Here is a 16,481-nt window from a genome sequence, read left to right as displayed (position 1 = left end):
ATTACAACTTTTTTTAAAAATTATTTGTTCTTTTTAGTTATACATGACAGCAGGATACATCCTAACTATTAAACTCATTAATAGTAGTCTATATTCTCTGACCAAATTGACTATAAACATTCATTCTAAATAGAAGAAATTAAGCTAGTGAATCAAAGCTCATGTGTTTACTTGGGTGGGTAAACAATAGTACAAAGACAACAAAAACCTCAATCACTGAAAACATTTTTTTTTGGAAGGATGAGGGTGTCAGATAGGACACAAGATTTAACACCAGGGTAAAGTGGTAAGTGGGTAAAGAGAAAGCATATGTGAGCAAATTTTCCTTGAAAAGCCTGGACCTATCCATAAAGTAAAGTGCTTTCTTTCTTTCAACAACAATGACTTCAGGTCTTATGTTCATTTAAGAATAACAAATAAAATACTCCTTACTATTTAATAACATTTTTCTTTGCCATGCTCAGACAGCTGAATTATGTTATGTGGATCTGAATATGATGTTCCAACTCTCTGTGATTTAATTTGTAAATACTAATTAAACTACTTGAGGGAGAAAACTGAAAGTAACATTGCTCTAGAGAGAAACTATTAAAGGACTTCTATAAACTACTGATGCAAACCCAAAATCTTATAATGCTCCCTAAAACCTTTTAAGGACAGTATATTCACTGTTCTATTTATACAGGAAACAGGAGATACAGTTCCTATAGCCTAAGTAATACAATCAACTAAAAGATGTTCCCCAATTATGTTCTCCATTCCACCTTCTATCACCATGCTTAAATAACCTCACCAGGACAAATGAAAATGTTAGTTACAACTATACTGTAATATCAGATAATTCTTTTAGGGAGGATTCTAACAAGTCTCCTCCCCCCCAATTTTGTTTTGTTTTAGAAAGATAGTACTACATGTCTCAGAACTTTGTCATACATAACATCGTATAAGAGAGGAAAATCATTCCTTTTCAGATTCCAACAAAATAAATTCCATCTCTAAAATAGAATTTTTTCTTATGTTTGGCATGCAAAAATAAAAGTATTTTGTTTAGTTAATAAAGTTAGTGAGGTTGTGGTAAGTGGAACCAACTTATAACAAGAGTATAAGCATGTACTAGTAGAAGCCTCAATTTTGTGCCACCTTTCACTCAGTAATTCCACTTCTAAGCTTTTCATCTAATAATAATCAGATATACACAGAAATAATCACAGATACATGTCATAATGATGTTTAATATCTGGCATTGGTTATAATAAAGGAAAATACTCAGCAGGAGACGAACTAAGCCATAATATACACGTACAATAAGACTACTACTGTTCAACGACTATAGTCTTGAGTAATTTTTTTTTTAAAATATAAAAAGGATATTTTTTGGTTTAAAAGGATGAGGAATTTCAGTTCTGGAATGTAAGGTGGCTTGAAGCTGGCACTCATCACAAGAAATAAGCTGAACAAACAGAAAACAACTGAGATCCATGAGGTCACAGGGCAAAGTGTTTTCTCCCCAAACTGGAGAGGCATCAGCAGACATAAAGAATCATGGATTATTGAAAGAGGATCAAAAACTGCACTGGAGCTTATTTCAGGGTACCGCTAAAGGTTCAATGTAGACAAGCTTCAGAGTTAAAGATTCTTAGGAAACCAGTCTAAGGGAGGTTCCATCACTTTTCCTGAGTTCCTCCAGGAATCCTAAATCCTGGCAATAAATAAATAAATAATAAAAAAATCCTCTTCTGGGGGTGGGGATAGAGGGACAGGGGTTTTAAGAGGGGGAAGTAGCTATAATGAAATACACCTAAGCCTCAATGAGGCTTGCCCTCAAGGGAAACTATGTACCAGAACCTGACTGACTGGGCTTTTACCAGAGCCTAACAGACCTAGAGAAGGGAAATAACCAACTCCAGTTTCTTCTACCCTTCCAGACAAACCTAAAAGTAGGTGTTGATAGTGAAAGCCCAGGGACAAAGGCTCATACACACAAAAATTGAGACCTAATAATAAGTCTATAGAATGGTGCTCTTCTACCACACTTTACTACCACATTAGTAAGAACTCCTATATACTTCATAGATGGTATCTAAGAAGTCCTTAGGAAAACCGAAAGAAATATTAGAAATATTTTAAATAGAAGACACAACAGGAAATTTTAGTCTGGACCTACAGCTATGGAAAACAATAAATTTAGTCTAACTATGAAGTAGACGAATGTACAATCTCACTAAAGATATACTTAGCCCAGTTCTTATACCCACATCATATGTGGCTTTCACAATGAAAGAAAAAACAAATAAAAAACTCCTTGAAGCAGAACTAGATTCAGATATGGGAAAGATTGTGGAACTATTACACTGGGAACTTAGAAATGACTAAGACTAGAATGGCAGGGCTCTAATGGAAAAATAAAACACACACAGAACAGCTAATCTACAGTTTATAGATGGATATAATAAGCGAAGAGATGGAAACTCTAAGAATCAAAAAGAAATGCTGGAAGTTAAAAAGACAATATATAATTCTTCTGATAGGCTCAGAAATGTAGACAGGAACCAGAAAAGGAACAGATAGCTTAAAGTTATACCAACAGTAACTTCTTAACTAAAATGAAAAGAATGGAAAAGAATGTCTAAGAAGTGTGAGACTGAGACCAAAGAGGAGGGCCCAATCTTTCCTAAAAGGTTTTTGTTCATTTTTTGTCTACAGATAGGGGTGTGTGTGTGTGTGTGTGTGTTTCTGCAGGCAGCCAACCTGCAGAGCACTGGCAGTCTGCTGTTCAACTGATAGTGAATGTATCCTTCCCCCATGCCCAACTGCTTGGCTACAGCTGCCACTGCCCTGGGGCACAGCCAGATGACCTGCCAGCAAGATTTGAAGGATGGGGTGAAGGCCCTCAGCGATCTTAGTTGGGCCTGCACCACTTCTGATGCCAGTGACAGCTGTAGCTATTCCCAGGATGGTCAGAGAAAATGTCAACAGGGACCAGCACTTCCCCACAGCCTGTGCAGTTGCTATGCCAACCATTTTCCCTACTACTGCTTCTGTGGCTATCCAGGAACCATAGATTAGAAACCCTGCTGTTGATTTGACCATGGTTGCCTCTGTAGCCAGGTAGGGCTGTCACCATGACATCAGCAGCTGCTCCCCTTTCAGCCTCTACCCTCTTGCAGCAGCAGTGCCTGCTGCCATAGTTTCCACAGAGACCTTCCCTTCAGCCTCAGTTGTCCGGCAACTGCTCTAGGAGACTTAACCTTAGCCAACGCTATTTCAAATAACTGTCCAGCTGGTCCAGATAACTCTACCCAGGTACTCAGGTAGTCTCCATACACCCTGCAGCTGCTTCAGATATTTTCACACCAGTCCACTATAACAATGCCTCCATCCATGACAGCCAGGACAGGGTGTATAGACTGGCAGGACAGCACAGAAAACCAGAATGCAGGAGACTGTGTGAGTTAATTGGCCTGCCCCTTTTGTCTATATATGCAGCACTCCTCTAACTTTGAGGGGACAACCCAGAAACCCCCATTCCATGAATTGTTCCTCTTATGCTGAGTTTCTAGAAACCACTAGCTCATGGTGCTGAAAGCTGTTAGGAAAGCTACTAAGCACAGCTGGGAGACCTGCTCACATCAAGAGCTGAGAGCTACTGGCACTCAAAACTGAGAGCTGCACTTTGCTCTTTCATGATTTCTATATGAACTGAGTAAAAAAACCCCCAAAGCCATCTTGTGAGAATTAAAAAAGGTATAACATGCACAATGAAAGAATACTGGAAGAGTATAGAAAGAACAAAAGAAGCATTTGAATAATAACTGAGATTTTTTATCAAATTATTTAAGTAACAATTATTTAAGTACACTAAACCACAGATGCTAGAATCTCAGAGAAAATCAAGCAGAATAGATTCCAAAAAAAATCTATACCTAAGCATATCTTATTCAAACTGCAGAAAATCAGAAAGCAAACCAAAAATCCTAAAAGAAGCTAGAAGGAAAACAACATTTTATCAATAGAAAATTAATGATAATCCCATCAGACTTCTTTTCAGAAACCATGCTAGCAAGAAAGTACAGTGCAATACTTAGGGTGCTTTAAGATTTATTTAAAACTATAAACAAGAGCTGGGCACAGTGGTACATAACTGTAATTCAAGAAACTTGGAGGCATAGGCAGGAGGATCACAAGTTCAAAGCCAGCCTCAGAACTTGGCTAGGCCCTAAGAAACTTAATGAGACCCTCTCTTAAAATAAAAAAGGTCTGGGAATGTGTCTCAGTGGTGCATTAAGCACCTTGGTTGCAATTCCTGATACCAAAACAAACAAGCAAACAACAGCAACAACAAAACCCTAGAATTTATATCAAGTGAGATTATCCTTAAAGACAAAAAAAATGACAGTATTTGTTACCAGTAAACCTGCCTTGAAACAAATGTTCAAAGAAGTTCTTTTGACAAGAGGCAAATTATGCTCAAGTCACAAATTCAAACCTACATAGAGAGGAATAGTGTTAGAGAAGGAATGAAAAAAGATAAAGTATTATTTTTGTTATTCTTCACTGGTCTAAAAGCTTGTTCCAAATAATACAAGCAAAAATGTATTGTGTAAATATAACTTACGAATGAGTAAAATGAATAACTAATCTAATAAAAGATGAGAGAGAGAAATTGGGAATACTGTTACATGATACTTGCACCGGCCATTAAGTGATATAGTGAGTATTGTTTGAAAGAGAAGCTGAATTGGTTGTAAATTTATACTGCAAACTCTGTTAGCCACTAAAATAAGTTTAAAAAAATTATAATCAATAGACTGAGTAAGAGAAAAAAAGCTGAATCAAATAAAAACCAGAGAAAGAAAGAGCAAAGGACAGGAGGAAAAAAAAAAAAAAAAAAAGAACAAGGGAGAAAATCAAGAACAAATATGGTAATTATCCAATTCTACCAGCAGTGACCTTAAACGTGAATAACCTAAATAATTATACCAATTAAAAGAGTAGGTTACAAAACAAAAAAACCAAGACTCAACTACATGTTCTAAGAAACACACTGTAAATATAAAGACAGATTAAAAGAAGACAAAATTATACCATGTTAGTCGAAAGGAAGGTGGAGTTGCTATGTTAATTTTAGACAGAACAAACTTCAAAGTAAAAGAAATTATAATACAGGGGTCAATTCTTCATTAAGACAGAGCCCTGACTTCAATCTACAGCACCAAAATTCTCCCAACTCAACCAACCCAACAAACCAAATCAATCCAATCCAATCCAATCCAAACCAATCACCAAGCTAAAAAACAGAAACAAGTAAGTCCACTAGCCTAGCAAGAGACATCAATAGATCTCCAAAAATAACTGATAAATCCAGCAGACAGAATGTTAGTAGAGACATACTTGAACTGGACAGCTTTAAGGGCCAACTGATCTGACATTAACAGAATACTGCATCCAAAAAGAACATCACCAAAGTAAATCACATCTGGAACGTAAAACATAGCTTAACAAATTCATATGCTCATGGACCAAAATGAATTAACTAGAAATGAGTGACAGAGGTGGCTGGAATATCCCCAAATATGTTAAATATATTGAGATAAACCAACATACCTCTAAATACCACATGGGTGAAGCAATTATGAGCAAAATGAAAATGAAAATAGAACTTACCAAATTTGTACAATGCAATGAATGCAATCCACAGATGAAGACTTATATTACTGAATGCATATATTATAACAACAACAACAAAAAGACCAAAAAATCAATAACCTAAGTGTCTGGATTGGGAAATCAGAAAACAAATTAAAACCTAAGTAAAAAGAAAAATTAGAACAGAGGGCTGGGGTTGTGGCTCAGTGGTAGAGTGCTTGCCTTGCTTGTTTGAGGTACTGGGTTCAATCCTCAGCACGGCATAGAAATAAATAAAAAGGTATTGCGTCTATCTACAACTAAAAATGTTTTAAAAATTTAAAAAAATTAGAGCAGAAATCAATGAGATTGAAAACAGGAAATCAATCAAGAAAAACCAACAAAATAAAAAACTGTCTTTGAAAACATCAATAACATTGATAAACCTTTAACCAGGCTGACAAAAAGAGCAAATATATAAAATTGCTAATCAGAAGTGGAAAAAGGAGCCATCAGTACTGATCCAATAGACATTTAGATGCTATTATAAAACAATGTAATGAACTCCATGGCAAACCAAATTTGATAACTTAGACAATGAAGAACAGTTCTTTAAGACACAATCTACCAAATTTACACAAGAAATAGATGGCATGAATAGATCCAAATCATCTAAAGAAATTGAATCAATAATTAATAACGTTCTATAACAGAAAACAATAGGCTCAGAAGGGTTCTGTTTGGTAAATTCTACCAACATTTAAGGGATTTATTATATCAATTCTCTACAATCTATTCCAAAAAAATAGAAGTTGAAGGAAGACTTCTATTGTGGTTTGGATATAAGGTGTACCCTAAAAGTTCATGTGTGAAACAATGTAGGAAATTCAGAGGTGAAATAATTGAATTGGGAGAGTTGTTACCTAATCAGTGCATAAATCCACTGATATGGACTCACTGTATGATAACTGAAGGCAGGTAGGGTGTGGCTGGAAGAGACAGGGGGCTTGCATTTTTGGATATTCTGCTCCTTGTGAGTGGAGCTCTCTGTTTTTCTGGTGCTAGGTCCTGATATACTTTTTTCTAAGGCAAAAATCATACTATTTAATAACAGTAGGGAAGGTAGGGATTCACAGAAACTTGCTTCTAGACAAAATTCTGTGTTTTTACTTAACTCACAGATTATTTTTAATTTTTTAAAATCACATTTGCTTCTACAGTATAAGAAACCAAATAATTAAATGCAAGACATATTTTAAGCTATTTTTCTCATTTTAAAGTTAACAGTTTCAAAAGTAAACAGCACCATTTTTACTTGCTTATTAGTCCAGGGAAGAATGTGATATCAGCTAAGGCAGTTGTCACAGCCCTTGGTTCCCCTCTCAAGAGGAAAAAACTTTGAAAAATAATTTTAGCTTATTATTTTGGTATTAAACTTTCTAGTTTTAAACATATCATACTGTTAACTTCATTCTTACTATACTTAACAATCCTAGAAACACAACTATTCTGCAATGAAAATATATCAACTACAGCCAAATGTACTAACAGACTTAAATCTTAGCAACATGATACAGAAAAGATGAAAAATGATACATAATATACAATCTATTTACATGTAGTAAAAAAAAAAAAAGGAGATAAAACAAAACTTATTTTGTGAACGCTGGTAGTTAAGAAATGCTAGATCCTCTCACTGATAACTTAGGTTTTATTTTGTTTTATTTTTTGGCTATATGACCATTCAGTATTTGTTTAGTTTCAAAATATTTAATATTATTTTTTTTACTACTAAACAATCTGCTGGTTGTCAATGTATCCTCTCAATATATTCACAAGTATCAAGTACTTACATTAGTTAAATTTTAAGAATACAGAAAAGAAAGTGAAAAGTGAATGAGGGTTCTACTTATGGTAATGTCTGACTGGACCAACTTTCCTGCTGAGGCCAACAAAACTTCATTATAAAATAAAATAAACAAAGCAGTGAGAAATTACATGCCAAAAATCAAGGAGAAGGTAAATTAGAAATAAACCCCCTACTTAGTCACTTGTTCTGAAGACATTTGCCATTCAAAAGAAAAGGCTGGGAAGCAAAGCTGATTCACTTAAGGCTTTGTTAAACTATGTAAAGGAACAAGGCCCACCAAAGTTGAATACTCAGATGAGTCTTTATCCAATTTAAGTTGAGACATTAAAAGGAGCTTTGTCAAGATAAAGGCAAATTTGAAGTAGAAATAATGCAAATTTGAAATCCTAATATCAAATATATAACAGGAAGACTTTAAAGACTTGAATATGAAAAAAAAATGATTTGTAACTGGTAGCAACACTGTGTTATCTTTCCTAGAAAAATATGCTTTCTTCAGAAAGATACCATTATCTCAGAACTCATATACCTATAATTTTTCAAAAATTACTAGCACAAAGGTATACAAGAAACAAAAGGAGAGCCAGTAGAAACAAAGTAAAAAAAAATTAAAAAGTGAAATTATCTGTCATAGAAAACAAATTAACTGTGAATACTATGCCAATAAAAGCCAAAATTCCAATTTTTAGCAGGTCTCCAGAAGTACTGAGAATGAACACAGGCACTATTTTTTAAAGACACTGATGCACTGATTCAAGAATCTCAATGAAACCAAAGCAGGACAAAGAATTCCACACAGAAACATCACAGTGAAATAGCAAAAAACTCTGACAAAGAAAAGAATTTAAAAAAGAGATTCCCTTTAAAGCACTCACTGAGAATTAGATTGACAGCTTACTTCTTAAAATTAATAATGGAAGAAAGAAACAGTGGAATGTTATCATCAACCTGATAAAAAACAACCACACATCAGACAATTTACTATCCCTCAAATATTCAAGATAATCAAGATAAAATGAAGACATTCTAAGGTAACCAAAAAATTAAGAGAAATGGTCAACAGGGTGTGCACATTAAGGAATTTCTAAAGACTACTCAAATAAAAGTAAAAAGATCTCCAAAGAAGACTCAGAAATGCAGGATTATATTAAGAAAAAAGAGAAGTGGGAAACACATAGGAATATATAATTCAACATAGATGGTTGAGAGCACTGCTATACAAAAGAAATACAATATCAATCATATAAATAATAGAAAATTTTCTAGTACCAACATTTAAAAAAGCAAAACAAGGTAATACTGATCATAATTTTAACATAGAATCATAACAAAAAGTTGAGGTATAAACATTGTTTTCATACTGTTTTCCAAATCACCTGTTCATTTTAAATGTACAGAACACCATAATTTCATATGCTAAATTGTCATAATAAAAGTATTTGACCCATATTTTTATAAAATTTTCATCCGAGAAGCAAATTTATGTATCCAAGTTGTTCCAAACAGAGGTTTGATAATAACTCAGAAAAGTATCAGTTTTCAAATATAATACTACATGAAAATAAAAATTCAGTATCTTAGTCACACCAGCCACATTTCAAGTGCTCAAAAGTCATATTCAGCTACTAGTTGAATATGCAGAATGCAGGTAGAGAACTTGTTTGCAAGAGTTAAAGTAACATGTAAAATTCAAGTAACAACCATTATTCCATGTAAGTCAGTGAGGAATTAAATGTAGACAAAATTATCATCTAGGAAGAGTTAGGCTAAAAGCAGAGAACATATTTGCCACATTGCTACAAATTTTCAGTAAAACAAACAACCAAACAGAAAAACTGCACAATAGAATTAGATGATTCAAAGACAATTCAGAAAGAAGAAATCCAAATAGCTAATACATTTTTGAAAAAAATGAAACTGAATCCCTATCTCTCACCATGCACAAAAGTTAACTCAAAATGGATCAAGGATCTACAAATTAAATCAGAGACTCTGCGTCTAATAGAAGAAAAAGTAGGCCCTAATCTTTATCACGTGGGGCTAGGCCCCAACTTCCTTAATAAGATGCCTATAGCGCAACAATTAAAACCAAGAATCAACAAATGGGATGGATTCAAACTAAAAAGTTTTCTTCTCAGCAAAAGAAATAATCTGTGAGGTGAACAGGGAGCCTACATCCTGGGAACAAATTTCTATCCCTCACACATCAGATAGAGCTCTAATCTCTAGGGTATATAAAGAGCAGCCAATTTGGAAAGCAGTATGGAGATTCCTTGAAAAGCTGGGAATGGAACCACCATTTGACCCAGCTATTCCTCTTCTCGGACTATACCCAAAGGACCTAAAAACAGCATACTACAGGGACACAGCCACATCTATGTTTATAGCAGCACAATTCACAATAGCTAAACTTTGGAGCCAACCTAGATGTCCTTCAGTGGATGAATGGATTAAAAAATGTGGCATTTATACACAACGGAACATTACTCAGCACTAAAAAAGAATAAGGTCATGGCATTTGCAGGGAAATGGATAGCATTAGAGAAGATTATGCTAAATGAAGTTAGCCAATCCCCAAAAAACAAATGCCGAATGTTTTCTCTGATATTAGGGGGGGTGACTCAAAGTGGGCTAGGGAGGGAGAGCATGAGTGGAAAATTATCTCTAGATAGGGAACAGGGGTAGGGGGAAAGGGAGAGAGAAGGGGAATAGCAAGGACAGTGGAAGCAGACAGTCATCATTATATAAAATACATGTATGAAGATGTGAATTTGTGTCAACATACCTTTATATACAGAGATATAAAAAATTGTGGTATAAAGGTGTATTAAGAATTGTAATGCAAAAAAAAATAAGAGAGCTCATGTATAATGGCATAATTTGGCGGGAACATACTCTATATACAGAGTTACGAAAAACTGTGCTGTGAATGGATAATTTTGAATGTAATGCACTCCACTATTGTTATGTATGTAAGAAAAAAAAGGTTCAACCTCCTTAGTGATCAGGAGGTTGTATTATAATATAATAAATACAATGTAAATTAGAACAGAAACTAAAAGTACATTTATCAGCTTGATGAAATACAAAAATTAGGAATAATATTGCAGAAATAAAAGATATATACCATACACTTCTGTGGAAATATAAATTGGTATATCCATTGTGGAAAAGACTAGCATAATCTAGAAGTTGATGATAAACATAAATAATCTACAAAAATACAGGGTTATGTGTATAAGAATACATGTATATGAATACACATTGTGACATTGCTCATGATTACTAACAGCTGAGCACAATCCAAATGTCCTTTAATGTTAGAACAATTAAATTATTTGTGGCTTATTTTTAAAAATATACTATAATATAACTATACCACAGTGAAAATATATGAACTACTGCTAAGCATACTATCAGGGTCAAATCTTAGCAACATGAACAAAAAAACAATAATAGAAGATACATAATATGCAATTCCTTTACAAGCTAATCTACAGTGTTTAGGAATGCTGACACAGGTAGTTTAAAAATATTAAAACCAGTAGGTAATTACCATAAAAATCAAGATGTTAAAATCAAGGACTTGGACTTCTTTTTTTACTTCATTCTCTTTTTGCATTTTACCCTAAATTATCAGGAGGAAGCAAGGTGCCCTTTCAATACTTTGCATAGTAATCCCAGCTAACTATCCAATTTCATCCCTTGCAAGTTTTTTCAACCACAAATGCTAGAACACAAATACAATTCAACCAAGTCCTTTGCCACTGTATGCCAAGGGTCACATTTCCTCTAGTTTCTAGCATTATGTTCTTCATTTCTGTCTGAGATCACTAGAATCATTTTTAACGTCCATATTTCTCAGCTGTCCCTGAAAACTCTTCCAGCCTCTGTTGTAGTCTGTTTCTGATGGTATAAAAAAATGCCTGAGCTAAGTAAACTAATAAAGAGGTTTAAATGGCTCAAAAACAAAAATAAAAACAACAACAACAAAAAAAAATCAGTGACGTGGGGGATTGGTCATGACTGTGTGCACTGGGGTACTTTCAGCTCCAAAGATGTTCCAGTTCTGAAACTGGGGAGTGGTTAGAGTTTACTTTATTATTCATTATACTACATATGATTTCTTTTCCAAAGATTTAGTTTCTACAAAAAAAAAAAGGCACATTAATTATCTTGCTATATAATCTTTCTATTACAATGTGGTAAACAATTAGGTTTTCCAGTAAAGGAACATCTTAGTTTTGATCCCATCTGACATAATTACTGAACACAGAGAGAGTAATAAGCACTAGGCATGATGGATAAATAGTGTCTGTCCACTGCCAAAACTTTTGGGAAGTATACCATAGAAAAACAGTAAGTTTAAATGATAGGTAAAAGAATCCATACCATAGAATAAATAACATTAACACACTAAACATGAGGTTTATTTTCTGTTTAAAAAAGGAATACCTAAATAATGATCCTTCAAAATATCTTTACGAAAAATTATAGCTGGAAAATGAAAATGTTTTCAATAAAGATTGTTTGAAATACACACACACACACACACACACACACACAAAGACATCGCTGTTTCTCTAGAAAAGACGAGGCACCTATTTGAAAAATTTCCCATCTACACTGGAAGGGAAAATTTTAATGATATCCCTTCTGTCTTTACCAGTTATAAAACTCAACATCTAGGAACACACAATCCCACACATAACTCTCTTAAGAACAGGCACAACGGGAGGAAGCAACAACGCTAAATATGGAGGGAAATTCCACTCAAGTATTCCCTGCCTGATCCTGTGTCAAAGCCACTCCAAAATTCCAGAGAAGGTTGCAAGGTAAGGTGCGAAGGGCACAACATCCAACATAAGTAATGCTACCGATGCAGCTGGTCAAAATTCACACACGTGGCTTCTAATTCCCCAAATAGGTCGCCAGCTCTGAGGAAAAAGTCTTATTTAAGAGTTCGCAGCCAAGGTCCCACATATCTCACTGCTCTCTCAACATCCAACCCACGATGCACCTCACCTACAATCCCCTGCAGAGGCAGTATCCTCATCACTCCCTGCATTAGTCAGGATGCGTCCACAGGCTCATGGGGAGGCCAGGAGACAGACAGATCCCGCTTCGCTCTGGCCTGCCCGGCCTAGAAAAGCCTGCCCCTTCCCAATATTCGCTGCAGCTTTCCACCCTACCACTTTCGATTCTTCTTTGGCCGCTGGCGTGCCTGACCTTCATTGTGAGGCCAGTCTAATAGACATTACCTCTCGCTGCTAGCTTGCCTTTATCAGCGCAATGCCGGAATCCAGCGACTATTGAATTCGTTTCCCAAGCTCGTCCCGCCGCCACCTCGCCTTGATTTCACCTGCTGCTGCCAGCCGTACACAACCAACCACTACCAGCATGCCCTGCGCACGTATCGCCTCTAGCTCCTGGACCCGCCTCCCACTCAAACACGTGACCTCCTTTCGCCTCCGTCCACGCCCACTTCCGTTCCTCCACTGTCCCTTCGGAGGGAGGAGGGAGATGGCAATGTTAAAGAGTACCGACTTCCTCCTACTCCCCGCCCCCGCCCCTCTACCCCCCGCTACAATGTCTTCCGGGTCGCGCGTGCCTCGGAGCCTTCTGGGAAAACATCTCATTTCCTCCCCTCCCCCTCCTCCTCCCTTCAACCAACCAGCCTCCCGTCAGAGAGGGGCATGCGCAGTGAGTGCCTCCCGTCTCTTCTACCCGAACCCCCCCTCCCCCCCCCCAAGCAGAGAGACCCCAGCAGCAGCAGCAGCTGATGATGAAGAGAGAGGCAGTGGCAGAGGGGGGGCACCTTTTATTTCTATTTTTAAAGGGACAGGACACTAATTTTACCCCACTTCAACCTTGAATTGAGGGGGGTGGGGGGAAGGCGGCTGAGTTCCTTCCCCCACCCTCCAGCCCGGAGCCCTGAGAGGGGGATTGAGCCTGAGAGAGAAGGAGAAGGAGTTTCTTCCTCTTCGAAAACCTCCATCCACGACTCCTACCCCCTCACCCCTCCACTCGCTTCCCTCCCGAGCCCCCTCCACCCTCCTTCTCTTTGGCCGTGAGAGGAGGAGAGAAAGAGACCAAAAGCCTCTTAGCAACACAGACCCTTTGCTGTTGCTGCTGCTGCTGCTGTGGCTGCTGCTGTTGCTACTGCTGCTACTGCTGCTTGGCCCTGGCTGGAGACATCTCACTACACCCAGGAGCAGCCACTTCCCCAGCTCTCCTCCTCCTCCTTCGCCTCCTCCTCCTCCACTCCCCCCCCTTTATTACCCTTTGTGTCATCCTCCACAGCTCCAGGGAAGGCACTCAAAAGTGGGGGGCAGGAAAGGTAAGTGTGTTTGTGGGGGATTCATTGCCTTCCTCTGGCTCTGACTTTCACTCCGGGGCAACAGTAGCACCAAACCACATACGCAGTGGAGCTCCGGGGTGAGGAGGGGGTGGTGCTCAGGGGGGGTGAGAGAAGGAGGGGTCGGAGTGAGGAGGGATGTGTGAGGTGGGGTGCCCATCCTGTCAGGGGAGGAAGGGCACTTTTATTTTTTATTTGCTGTTGTCAAAAGTGGTTTCTCTTCTTCAGCTAACATCTGATTGTGCCTTGCTCTAGTGGGGGAGAATACAAAAACAACCCCCCCTCCTTCCTCCAATGAGGCGCCAGGGAAAGAGACAGAAAGAGGCACACTTTCTAGATGTCACTTAAAAAAAATTTCATTTGGAGAGCTTTTTCTCTTTGCCCAGGAAAAGCTCTACTGCATTTGTTTCTGAGTGGGAAAATGTCGGGATCTGGATTGTATTGGAACTGCCTATCCATTTGTAGACCTGAGTGTTTTCCCCTTTTTGGTCCTGTATGTGATTTGGATATTGACTTTTGGGTTGGAAGACTTGACTGGTTTTTGCGTTATGGGTTTATTTTCTCCATTTCTCGTTTGATCTGAGTTGAATAGAAATTTTCAAATTTTTAGTTTAGAGGCCTTTGGTTAGATTTTGACTTGCATTATTGCTTTTTTTTTTTTTGTTGTTAAATGTTTGTTTCATATATGAGTTTATAAAGTGCAGAGCTCAAAATGCTTAAAGTTTACATGCCACTGGTATTGTCTTACCCACATATGTTTCTGGAATTTATTTTCCATATAGGATGAGAATATTAGCTATTTCACAATTAACTGAGTATTTTTCTAATCCTTGTAACTTGTCTGAACAAGTAATCCCTATTGAAAACTTTATGTTGTTCTGGCTACATGGAAGGCCAAACCTCTCCATCAATAGTTTGCCCGATTGGTACCACTTTCAGTTTTAACTGAATTATTTATTTACTGTTGTAAATTGAGATGAGTTTTTCATCTCTTGGGGTACTGAAACAAATTGTTCACTATATGTGAAAGAAAATAAATGTCTAAAATATGTTTTCATGGATCAAAGAAAACAAAGTTGTAGTTAGTATATTATAGTTAGATATAAACTGAAAGGTAAATCCAGGTTTAGATTTATAGAGCAACAATCTTGATAAAAATCACTATTCTCCATTTTCACATGGTATGCTCATAGTGAATAGCTTTCATTCAGTGCTTTATTTCACAAATGCTAGAAAGTATGTTTCTGATGTAGGCCTTACACTAGGTCTTACATTAGGAGTGGTATTTTGTTTTATATACATTCTTTATCCTTTCCTTGAAGAAGGATACACACATACATTCCCTTTCTCTTTCCCTTTTTCTCTCTTTCTCATTCTCTCCCCGACACACATACACATACACCCCCCCCCCCCCTTTTTTTTATCTGCATTGGTATCTCTGCCATAATTTATGTCAACAAAAAATATTCTTCTGTAAAGCAGCAATTTTGTGAACTGGCAATATGAAAACAGCAATTTGATCAACTAGAAAGGATTGAAGAAATATCAACCTAGAAGGATATTTGCCATAAATATTATGAAGACATTATGATACTTTCTTCTTTTCTGGTTGGTAAAGCCAAGACATAATATACTTGTATTTTAGTGACTGAAAAGCATTACATATGTAGAAACTTGTTCTATAAAATTGTAATTACCAACTGGGTGCAAAAATAGACGTTTATACATAACAATAACAAAAAAATAATAAAAAGAAAAAAGAGCTGTGTAGCAGTAAGCAATATGGTCTTATTTCTCTCATTGCTATTATACATTTGAATAGTTTCCTAGCCTTTCTCTGAGGTGTCATTGATGCACTGAAGCAGAAATTTGTGTCAAGTTCAAGTTTTTCCTCCACACATCTATACTGCTATTCCAGGTCCACCTGAGATTTTTTTGTCCTTACCTTAAAACCTCAGCAACCTTAACATAGGAGACAGACAGTAGAACATAGAGAAGAAATCAATTTTAATAAAGTGAATTGTGTAGGTAATTGGGGTAGTCATCACACAGTGGGCAGCTGAGTAAAAATTGACAGTCCTTGATTAATACCTTTACTTTGTTTCTGTTTTATTTGAAAGTATTTCTTATTTTATCACTGCCAGGTTAACCCTTTAAGGTTGGAAGACTTCAGATTTTCTCTACTTTTGATAATGATTTATGCTTAGAAATCTTTTATTGTGGTTTATTTTTTAAGTGTTAAGAATTATTGATATTTTAGGATGGTAAGGTTTCAACTAGAAGTATCTTGGAGGTCATTTTATCCAGCTTCATTTTCCATACCTCTGAAGTTGAGAGAGCTTGAGGAACTTGCCCAAGGTTCTAATGCCTTGAGTGGACACAGTACAGGGAACAGAGAACTTTAACACTTACTGTACTAACTACTCATTGTTCTTTGTCAGAAATGAAACTGTCATGTACAAGACCACATACAGCACTTAAGAGTTTTACATTTTATGAGAATAGTAAAGTAAATAGTGTTAAAACTTTGTCCTATTATAATTAATTCTTTGTTGTTGATCTTTTTGAGAAATACTAACTTCACTTGTTGTGGATTGTTAATATTTTTGAGAATTATATTGGCTTTCT

The 16,481-nt window shown here is 36.6% G+C and overlaps 2 protein-coding genes across 12 annotated transcripts in view; one reads left to right on the top strand and one right to left on the bottom strand.

The window, feature by feature from the left end:
• Positions 1 to 13,697, bottom strand: part of Orc4 (origin recognition complex subunit 4) — a 70,817-nt gene extending 57,120 nt beyond the window's left edge. The window contains exon 1 of one of the 4 annotated variants that reach the window (XM_071619191.1): positions 13,613 to 13,697. The gene's annotated coding sequence lies outside the window, so the exon portion shown is untranslated. Of the gene's footprint in view, positions 1 to 12,756; positions 12,922 to 13,612 lie in introns of those variants that run through there. The other 3 variants (XM_071619192.1, XM_027938034.3, XM_027938035.3) reach the window with 3 other exon arrangements.
• Positions 13,698 to 13,720: 23 nt separating this feature from the next.
• Positions 13,721 to 16,481, top strand: part of Mbd5 (methyl-CpG binding domain protein 5) — a 409,185-nt gene continuing 406,424 nt past the window's right edge. For all 8 annotated transcript variants that reach the window (XM_071619190.1, XM_027938016.2, XM_071619187.1 and 5 more), the window contains exon 1: positions 13,721 to 13,835. The gene's annotated coding sequence lies outside the window, so the exon portion shown is untranslated. The remainder of the gene's footprint in view (positions 13,836 to 16,481) is intronic.

The sequence above is a fragment of the Marmota flaviventris genome, chromosome 11 (assembly GCF_047511675.1).
Source record: "Marmota flaviventris isolate mMarFla1 chromosome 11, mMarFla1.hap1, whole genome shotgun sequence".
NCBI classification, from domain to species: Eukaryota; Metazoa; Chordata; class Mammalia; order Rodentia; family Sciuridae; genus Marmota; species Marmota flaviventris.
The sequence above is the reverse complement of the archived record's forward strand: the minus strand, read 5'-3'. Positions and strand labels throughout refer to the sequence as shown.